This window comes from Arachis ipaensis, chromosome B02 (assembly GCF_000816755.2).
Source record: "Arachis ipaensis cultivar K30076 chromosome B02, Araip1.1, whole genome shotgun sequence".
In the NCBI taxonomy this organism is placed as follows: domain Eukaryota; kingdom Viridiplantae; phylum Streptophyta; class Magnoliopsida; order Fabales; family Fabaceae; genus Arachis; species Arachis ipaensis.
The window spans coordinates 14,396,699-14,405,625 of record NC_029786.2 but is presented as its reverse complement, the minus strand read 5'-3'; the positions used below and the strand labels follow the sequence as shown (position 1 = coordinate 14,405,625).

Here is an 8,927-nt window from a genome sequence, read left to right as displayed (position 1 = left end):
ATGATAATTGATCGCAGCAAATTGGCTATATTTTTAACTTTTTAAGCAACAATACTTCTCAAGATACTAACATTTTTTTGGCTGAAAAACTGAATATTCAACGTATTTAGGACTCACGATAAGTATTTGGGTCTGCCATCTATTATTCGAAAATCGAAAAAAAGCTATCTTTGATGCTATCAAGAATAATATTCGAAAAAGGGTTGAAGGCTAAAATATAAACTCCTCCGGGTTAGAGGTAGGCATACTTATTAAAGTGAATGGTGAAGTTGTTCCACCTACACTCTTTTTTGTTTAAAATTTTTTGGTGTTCTAATTCAAGAAATTTATGAAATTTTTTTTCAATTTTGGTGGAAAAAAAAGAAAGAGCAAAAGAGAATTGACTGGGTTCGGTGAAATACGATGCCAAGACCAAAAAAAAGGAGCCCTGGAGTTTAAAGACTTTCAAATACAGAACCTAGTTCTATTGGGTAAACAATACAACCTAGTTCTATTGGGTAAACAATGCTGGATGTTAGCAACAGAACCTAATTCTCTTTTTGGAATGCTTAAAAGCAAATATTTACAGGCATATTAAGAGTTGAGGCAGCAGAGGAAGCCTAGCACAGATGGCATATCTATATGCTTCTTGCAAGCTGCACCCAGGTTCAAATCCCAGCTCATCTTCATAGGAATGGAGGGGCAAAAAGTTTTGGGTTTGATGTGTATATATTTTCTTATCCATGGTTTCTCACTTTTCATATGTATTCCTTTCTATTTGTTGTGACCAATTTTCCTCAAATTACATGTAAGACTTCGAATTTTTGAAAGTTACATAACAAGTTATTTACTATTTATTATATTTAATTAAAGATTATTTTTTTATTTTCAGAGATTTTTATATTATTTGAATAATTTATTATTTATGATCTAAAGTTTTAAAAATTGAAAGATAAAGAGAATTTTATATGCTTTAATTTGAGTATTTAGATTTTTAACCTTATTTTATGAATAAAAGAAAATTAATTTAATTTTTAATTCTTGAATTAGAATACTATTTAAAAAAACTTACAAGTTGATGAATAAATAATATTTTTATATAAATTTATTGTTCGATTAAAATTGGTTTTTAATTACATTACCCTATTTTTATTAGAAATTACAAAATCATTCTTATGCCACCCAAAAACCCTAACCCTAACACCCCAACATAACCCTAGCCGCCACCCCCTTTCACCCTAACACACCCACACGACAGAAAGAGAAAGAAAAGAGAGAGGGAGCAGCGAGGAAGAAGGAAGGAGAGGGGAGAAGGGGAGATGGCGCCGACGAGGAGGGAGACCGCGCTGGCGCTGGGAGCTCGACGCCGTCAAACGCGTTGTCGCCGTTCGAGGAGCTCCATGCCCGCTGCCGTTCAGCCATGTCTCCATGGTCGCCATTGTTGAAGCCACACAAGGAGAAGGGAGCTGCTGCCGTGGTGGAGGTCGTCGCGACACCACTGCCGAACTGCATGTGCCGTCGCCGCCATGGAGGAGAGCAGAACAGTCATCGTCGCCAGAAGAGAGAGAGAGAGAGAGAGAGAAACGGAGGAGATGGAGAGAGACACGATGTAGCAGAGGAGGGAGGAGCCGTTCACTGCCATCACCGACGATTCGCTGCCATGTCTGACTGTTGTCGTCGCCGCCCCCGTTGCCGAAAATCGCCGCTGGAACCCCTGTCTTCTTGGTAAGCATTTTTGTTTCCGAAACCCCTTGAATCAGTGTTCTGTTATAACCCGTTAGAGATTCTGATATGTTGGTAACATAGGGTCAAGTTTCGATTATTGCATATTGCGATTTAAGTTGTTGCTGTTGTTGCGAAAGTGGTCTGGAACTATGGTTGTGGCTGCCGCTGTTGCAGGCCGAGAGAAAACAGAGTTTGTCGCGTAGTTAAGTCGTGATTGAGATAGGGGCTTTTTCTTAAACTTATTTTACTTTCAAGAATTGTTACAAGTTGATATTAATGCAAAAAATATATTTTTATGATTTCGTAAGTCTTATCGATTGACCTGAGTTGTCTTGAATAAATGCAATTGCTTGCTTGATTGGTTTATTGATTGATTGAAGATGTTTAGTTGGGTTTTGTACTTGGTTTAAGGTTGTTATTATGATGATTGGATTGTGGCTGTTTCTGATTATTGAGTTGGTGTTGTGGAAGTGAATGAAAGATTGATTTAGAAATCTGATTCGTATGTTTTATTGAGGAATAATTTGAGATTTGGAAAATGATTTGATTTTGGAAATGAATTAAGATTTGATATTAGAATTGGTTGGATTTTGGAAAATGATTTGAGATTTGGAAATTGTTGAGTTTTGAACCGGTTGGAAAGGATTGAGAAATGGTTTAGTTGGACCCTTGAAGGGTGGCAAAAGTCTGAGTTTTAGAGGAGATACTACCAAAATTTTATGAGAAATTGGAAGTTTTGTTTTGGTCAAATTGATTAAAGAACTATTTTATATGACTTTGATTTTACTTTGGGGTCTCCTTTTGTTATTTTGATGTATATATATGTATAGTTTCTCCTCTTGTATGTAAGAATACTTTGTTTATGTACCTCTTAGAGGTTTTATGGAGAACTAGGGTTTTGAACATGTTCTTTTGGGTTATTATTATGTATATATATGTACGTATATGTTCTCCGGCCAGCCTTGGCTTCGCAGGCTTAGTCAGGAGCTAGTTATGCTGTGTTCTTGGCCCTCTACTCGTATCATCTGTACATATATGTTATTGAACTTTAGTTTTCTTCTCACGCAAGTAACCACGTTTTCTGAGGGTTGCGCTTTTGAATTTTGCGATTTTATTTTACCCATTTTTCAAGGCTCATAGTTAAGTATCTCTTTTATTATTCATTTTTAGAGGTCGTAATACCTTACTATCTCAGTCTTATGACTTAAGCATAAGATTAAGTATGGTAAGGTGTTACATTATGGTATCAGAGCAGTTCGTTCCTATAGAGCCTGAGGACGGATTGAATATGCCTTTGTGCATTCTCTGTGTATGTGTCTATGTGCTATTAGGATATCTAGCTGATATATGTGGCATAAACGTTCATAAGCATGCATTTGGAACTTAAAGCACTAGACTTGCGATATTGAGACTGATCAACTTGATATCACTTGTTTGATGTGTATAGGGACTAGAAGTCGACTCGCAGACGCAGACGGGGGCGAGGTAGAGGCAGACTAGGCAATGCTATGCCTGAAGCGACAAGGAATATTCCTAATCCTGTAGACTTCATGGCTGCTCTACGGAATATGGCCGCGGCGATGCAAGCAACAGCCGAAGCCCTGGGAAACCAAATAAATAATGGTAACAATGGCAACAACGGCGATGATGGTCCTATGACGCTTTCCTCCTTCCTGAAGGTTCATCCTCCGACCTTCAGAGGAACCTCGAACCCTACTGATGCGGATAGTTGGATACAAGCTATTGAGCGAGCATTACAGGCTCAGCAAGTTCCTAAAGAACAGTGAGTTGAGTTTGGGACCTACCAGCTGCAAGGTTAAGCTCAGCATTGGTGGCAGGGCATGAGGCACATTCTGCAGCCTGATGGGGTTGTAATCTCTTGGGAGTTGTTCCGAGAAGAATTCTATAAGAAATACTTTCCCAGTTCAGCCAGAAATGTTAAGGAACTTGAACTGCTTCAGCTGAAACAAGGCCAGATTAGATGACCATCACTGAGTACACTAGCAGGTTTGAGGAACTGTACCGTTTCTCACGGATTTGTCAGGGAGGTCCTGAGGACTTTGCTGAGTGGAAGTGTATCAAGTATGAGGGAGGCCTTAGGAGCAATATTCTGAGCTTCGTTGCACCGATGGAGATCCGAACCTTCTCTGAACTGGTAAACAAAACCAGAGTTGCTGAAGAATGTCTGAGAAAGGTGGCATTAGACAAGAGTGATCACCGAAGCTCTGTTAGGGAAGATCACGGAAGAAATTTAGCGCCTAGAGGTCAAGATTTCAAGCGAGGCGGCAATACTCCACAGCAACATCAAGGCCAGAGTAGCTTCCGGAAGTTCAATCATAACAATAACCAGGGAAAAGGACGCAGAAAATAGGCTAAGTTTTCGCAGGATGACTTGACTTGCAGGAGGTGTGGAAGGTACCACCCGAACACTCCATGTAGGGCCGGTTGGGATGTCTGTTATTACTGTGGAGGAGCTGGACATATGTCCTGGAATTGCCCAAAAAAGAAGAGTCAGGATACTAGGAGAGCTCCGCAAGCAAGACGAGCGTACACTATGAGGGTGGATGGTGCTGAGGGCACAGATGCTTCGATTAGAGGTAATGATGAACTGGTAATTAAAATTTGGACTGCTTTACATGATGATGATCTGTAACACTTATTATAATCCTCCACCCAACTGTGAGAATTGTGACTTCCAAGAGATTGATCGAAAGATGACTTTTAGTTACTGAAACAAAACGACATTTGGTTGACTTTGAGGGAGTGACTAGGTTCTTGAAGAATAATAACTAGAGTTATGTAGTAAAAGAGGATTGGGAGAGTAAACATACAACTTGAGTCATAGGTTAGGGATCGAGAGTGTTGAGAATGGTATGATGATACTATTGAAATCGAAGGAACTCAAAAGCTTGAGGGATTATAAAATAGAGGACGAGATCCGTTCAATCAAGTGTTTCCGGTATGAAATACCAATTGGACCGGAGAGCGCGTTAATGAATCCTTCCAAGTCGACCTGACCTTCTTTTGTAGCTTACAATAGAATTCTACCCCGAACTTCTTCTTAAATAATAATAAATGGATCAACTCCTAATCCTATCCCTGACTTGCACGAATCTTGCTCCTTCCAAATGAATCCAACTTTGTCTTGTCATAATAATGTAAATTCGTGAATCTTAGGAACTTTCCGCGAATGGAACTGCCCTCTTTCGTAAAACAGGTAATCCGTTGACATCAGCTAAGATTTATTTAATTTGGTGCGCTATATCTTCTCCTCAACTAGCGTGAATCTCAATTATTCTCTGAGAGTGCACCTTAACTCCTTCTTATATATCTTGTTAATCTCTAGAACTTGTTGTACCCACCATATAGGGCATCCCTTTACTCTACAATAAACACCGTTCCAGTAATTCAATTACCTCTGGATTTATTATCTTTACAAGCTTCAATTAGCATCACGTATAACGCCTAACCATAACAATAAAGAAATGTCGGTCCCTTAATATTCTTCCATACCTTAGAAAACATTACTGTTTAGGTGCTTGAGAGCGGAAACGGTTTTGAATATCCTCGAAAAACTAGTTACACATTATTAAATATTACTTTGAGAGTCGGTGTGAAATTGAGACTAAAGAATTAAAACATGGATCTATTGCTCTGTTTATAATGTAAATACAGAATAAGAATTAGAATCGGAGAACACACCTGAGGATTTGAACCAGATAAGAGAAACGATCAATGCGCCTATGTGAGGTTACTACACTTGAATTTTGGGGACAAAATTCCTAATTAAGTGGGTAGGATGTAAACCCCGCAAATTTAGCAAATAATTAAAAGAAAAATTAAATTTTAATAAGGAAAATTAGAAATGTAAATCTAATATTAAAATAGGATAGAGCTAATTAAAACGAGAATTTTGACACCAATTTAAAAGAAATCGGCCCAAGATTGGACCAAACGGGCCAAACCGGTTGAACCGGACCCAAATCGAGCCCGTGGGCCCACCAACTCACTTAATTAAGTGAGTTCAGATCTTCTTTCTACCTTCTTGCATGCTAAACACGTTGCTGGGCAGCCATGGAAGAGGAGAAGAAGCAAACCCTCACCTAAACTTCAATCTTTGATAACTTTTGATCCGGAACTCTGATCGCCGCACCGTTTGCGATAACGGGTCCGCGGCGTTGAGCTTTACAAATCTCAGTACCTTTCAAGGTGAGAAAAGCAAAATCCTAGTTCCTATTCTCTCTTCTTCAATTCGGGAATAGTAAGATTTTTGAATGTTAAGATTTTGGTTAAATTGATGATTATAGGATCAAATTGAGTTGAGGAATGAGCGGGCTTTGGGTTGATTGAGGCACATACAAGGTAAGAATGACCTAAACCCTAGCCAAATCTTGAATTTATTATGTGAAATCTGAAGTGTACATGTGTCTTAGGTATGAATTAAGTAGATATATATGCATTGGAGTTGAATTGTGGGCATTTGGAAGCTTGGTGGTGATTGAAGCTAAACTTGTGGCTGGTTTCTCTAAGCTTGAGGGGCTGTGTGGTGACTTGGGGGGCTGCCTTGGACTAAATATAGTAATCGGCTAAGGTATGGTTTAGGTTTCGTGTGTTTAATATGTAAGGTTTTGTGAAAACTTGGGCTAGAGCACTATAGGATAAGTTGAAATAATTAATTGTGTTAAATTATTAGTCTTTATGGTATGAATGGACAAGTTGATGTGGGCATGTGTTGAGTAATTGATAATGTGGGTTGAATGCAAATATATATATGTATGTTAGTATAATGATGATGGATGAAGGATCGATGATTATGGCAATTTAATGATATGGTTGAGATTGCGTGGTGTTTATGTGGAATTGTTGGTATGGTTATTTTGATTAATGTTGTGGTGATGAGTTAATAAGATTGTTGTTGTTGCTGAAATTCTGTTGATGGTTAGTTTATTATTGTTAAAAGAAGTGCAGAATTTTAATGCTTTAAAGTGAGCTTGTATGATATAAATCATGGTGATTTTTGATAAGTACATGGAACTGAGATTTCGGGGTAGGGTTATGATATAATTTAAGTAGATAAGGTGATGAATAAAAGGAATGGTGGATTAGTATAAGTTGAAAACCTAGAGGACTAAATTTGGTTAGTGAAATTGAGAAGTCTTGCTGCAAAAATTTCTAAATTGTTTGGACAGTAACTTAAAACGAAAACTGGGAATAATCTGGGTATGATTTTCGAACCAAACCATTTTCTTAACAAATTTCTATAAGTCAAGTTTACCCCATAAAAATTTCATGGAATTTGGCCAAGTGGTTTAGAAGATATGAATTTTTCAAGTTTAGTGGTTGCTGCAGAATTTTTTGATTTTCTGGTCATGCAGACCAACTTCTAGATGCTATAACTTTTGATTTAAATAAAATTTTGAGTTTCTTCCAAAGGGATTTTGAATATCTGTGAGTCTACTTTAATTGATTACCAATTTCATGTCCATAGCTACTTTGTAGAGTTAGTTATATCTCTTGGAAGCTGGGCTGTTCGCAGAAAATTTAGAACTAATTACTAGAAATAGGGCAGCAATTCCAATTGATATTTAATTAACCAAACGAAATGCTATGAACCTGAAACTTGTGAGTTTTTAAACTTGGGAATGTTGACTGTAATCTCAACAAAATTTAGAGGCAACGGATTAGAAATAGAATTATTGTGGAATTTATAAAAATACTATTGCTGTCTGTTTTTCTGAAATTTTGTAAATGCAGTAGCAGAATTCTAAATCTTGTAAAAAATTCAATTCTAATCCAAGTTTAGCAAAATCTAACTTAAATTGAAGATTAGGGTCTCTAGAGTTACCTTACCAAGAAAAATAGGTCGTGCATAAGTATTTACAACACAAGAAGGTTTTAGATTAAACAAGCTTAGAAAATAAAAAGAAATGTAAGTTGCCCATAGGAAGGGTTAAAGTTAAAGACAATGATATTGAGAGATAAAGAGAAGAAAGAAGAATGAGGAACAAGGAAGGAAATAAAAGTTGAGAATTGATAATGTTCATCAATCAAGAATAATAAAATGTATGAGCAATGAGTTAAGTAAAGTTGAGAATGATGAGATGAGATATGAATTGGTTTCGAGAATGAAACTGATAATTATGAGAAATGACTGAATAACTTGAGCTTGAGGCGTTGTCCCTATGTCAGTCGGAATTTTTTCCGTGGTTGTTATTGAGCTTGGGGTATTGTTTTCCCCATGTCAGCTTAGAGTGCTGTCTCTTCTCCCCATGTCAGCTTGGGATTCGTCCCATGGATATTATTGAGCTTGGGCGTTATTTTTCCTATGTCAGCTAGGGGGTCCTCCCCATGGTGTATTTTGAGCTTGAGAACATGTCGGGATGACTACGTAACCGACAGTTGATATCAACAGGCATAGGACAGGCATGCATCATGCGCATTTGTTTGTTTTGATTGCTATGTATTATCTGAGATTGCCTAACTGAATATATATCCTGCTACCTGCTATACTTGCTACTTGCTCTACCTGCTTCTTCTTGTGTGTGAATTTATCTGGTTGCTTGTCTCTCCATGATTTATGAATGACGGAGGAGTGGAGGAAGGGTAAAATGGGTTGGCGTTGGTGTTAGGTTTAAAAGTGAGTAAGTCTAGGAGTGTTTTAGATTACCTACCCTTTTTATGGCTTCTGCTTAGAAATTAAGTTTTATAACTGTATGTTGGAGTTCTAGGATTGCCTTTGACATTCCCAAGACCTTATGTATTACATGTGTGGCACCTTTACCATACTGAGAACCTCTGGTTCTCACCCCATACTGTGTTGTTGTTTTCAGATGCAGGTCGAGCGGCTCCTTAGTAAGCGTCTGAAGGTTTTGTAGCGAAGTGGTTTACTTTAGGGTCTCCTTTTGTTATTTTGATGTATATATATATATATATATATAGAGGTTTTATGGAGAACTAGGATTTTGAACATATTCTTTTGGGTTATTATTATGTATATATATGTACGTATATGTTCTCCAGCCAGCCTTGACTTCACAGGCTGAGTCAGGAGCTAGTTATGATGTGTTCTTGGTCCTCTACTCGTATCATCTGTACATATATGTTATTGAACTTTAATTTTCTTCTCACGCAAGTAACCACGTTTTCTGAGGGTTGCGCTTTTGAATTTTGCGATTTTGTTTTACCCATTTTTCAAGGCTCCTAGTTAAGTATCTCTTTCTCTA

General features: G+C 37.6%; 1 protein-coding gene and 1 long non-coding RNA gene across 3 annotated transcripts in view; one reads left to right on the top strand and one right to left on the bottom strand.

Annotated features, from left to right (window-relative positions):
* The window catches only part of LOC107624986 (putative UPF0481 protein At3g02645), a 15,927-nt gene that overhangs the window by 2,878 nt on the left and 4,122 nt on the right, over positions 1-8,927 (bottom strand). The gene's annotated exons all lie outside the window — the stretch shown is intronic.
* On the top strand, positions 5,761-8,826 carry LOC107624987. Its single transcript, XR_001617029.2, has 4 exons — positions 5,761-5,913; positions 6,012-6,066; positions 6,138-6,295; positions 8,535-8,826. It is a non-coding gene; the product is annotated as an uncharacterized LOC107624987 (long non-coding RNA).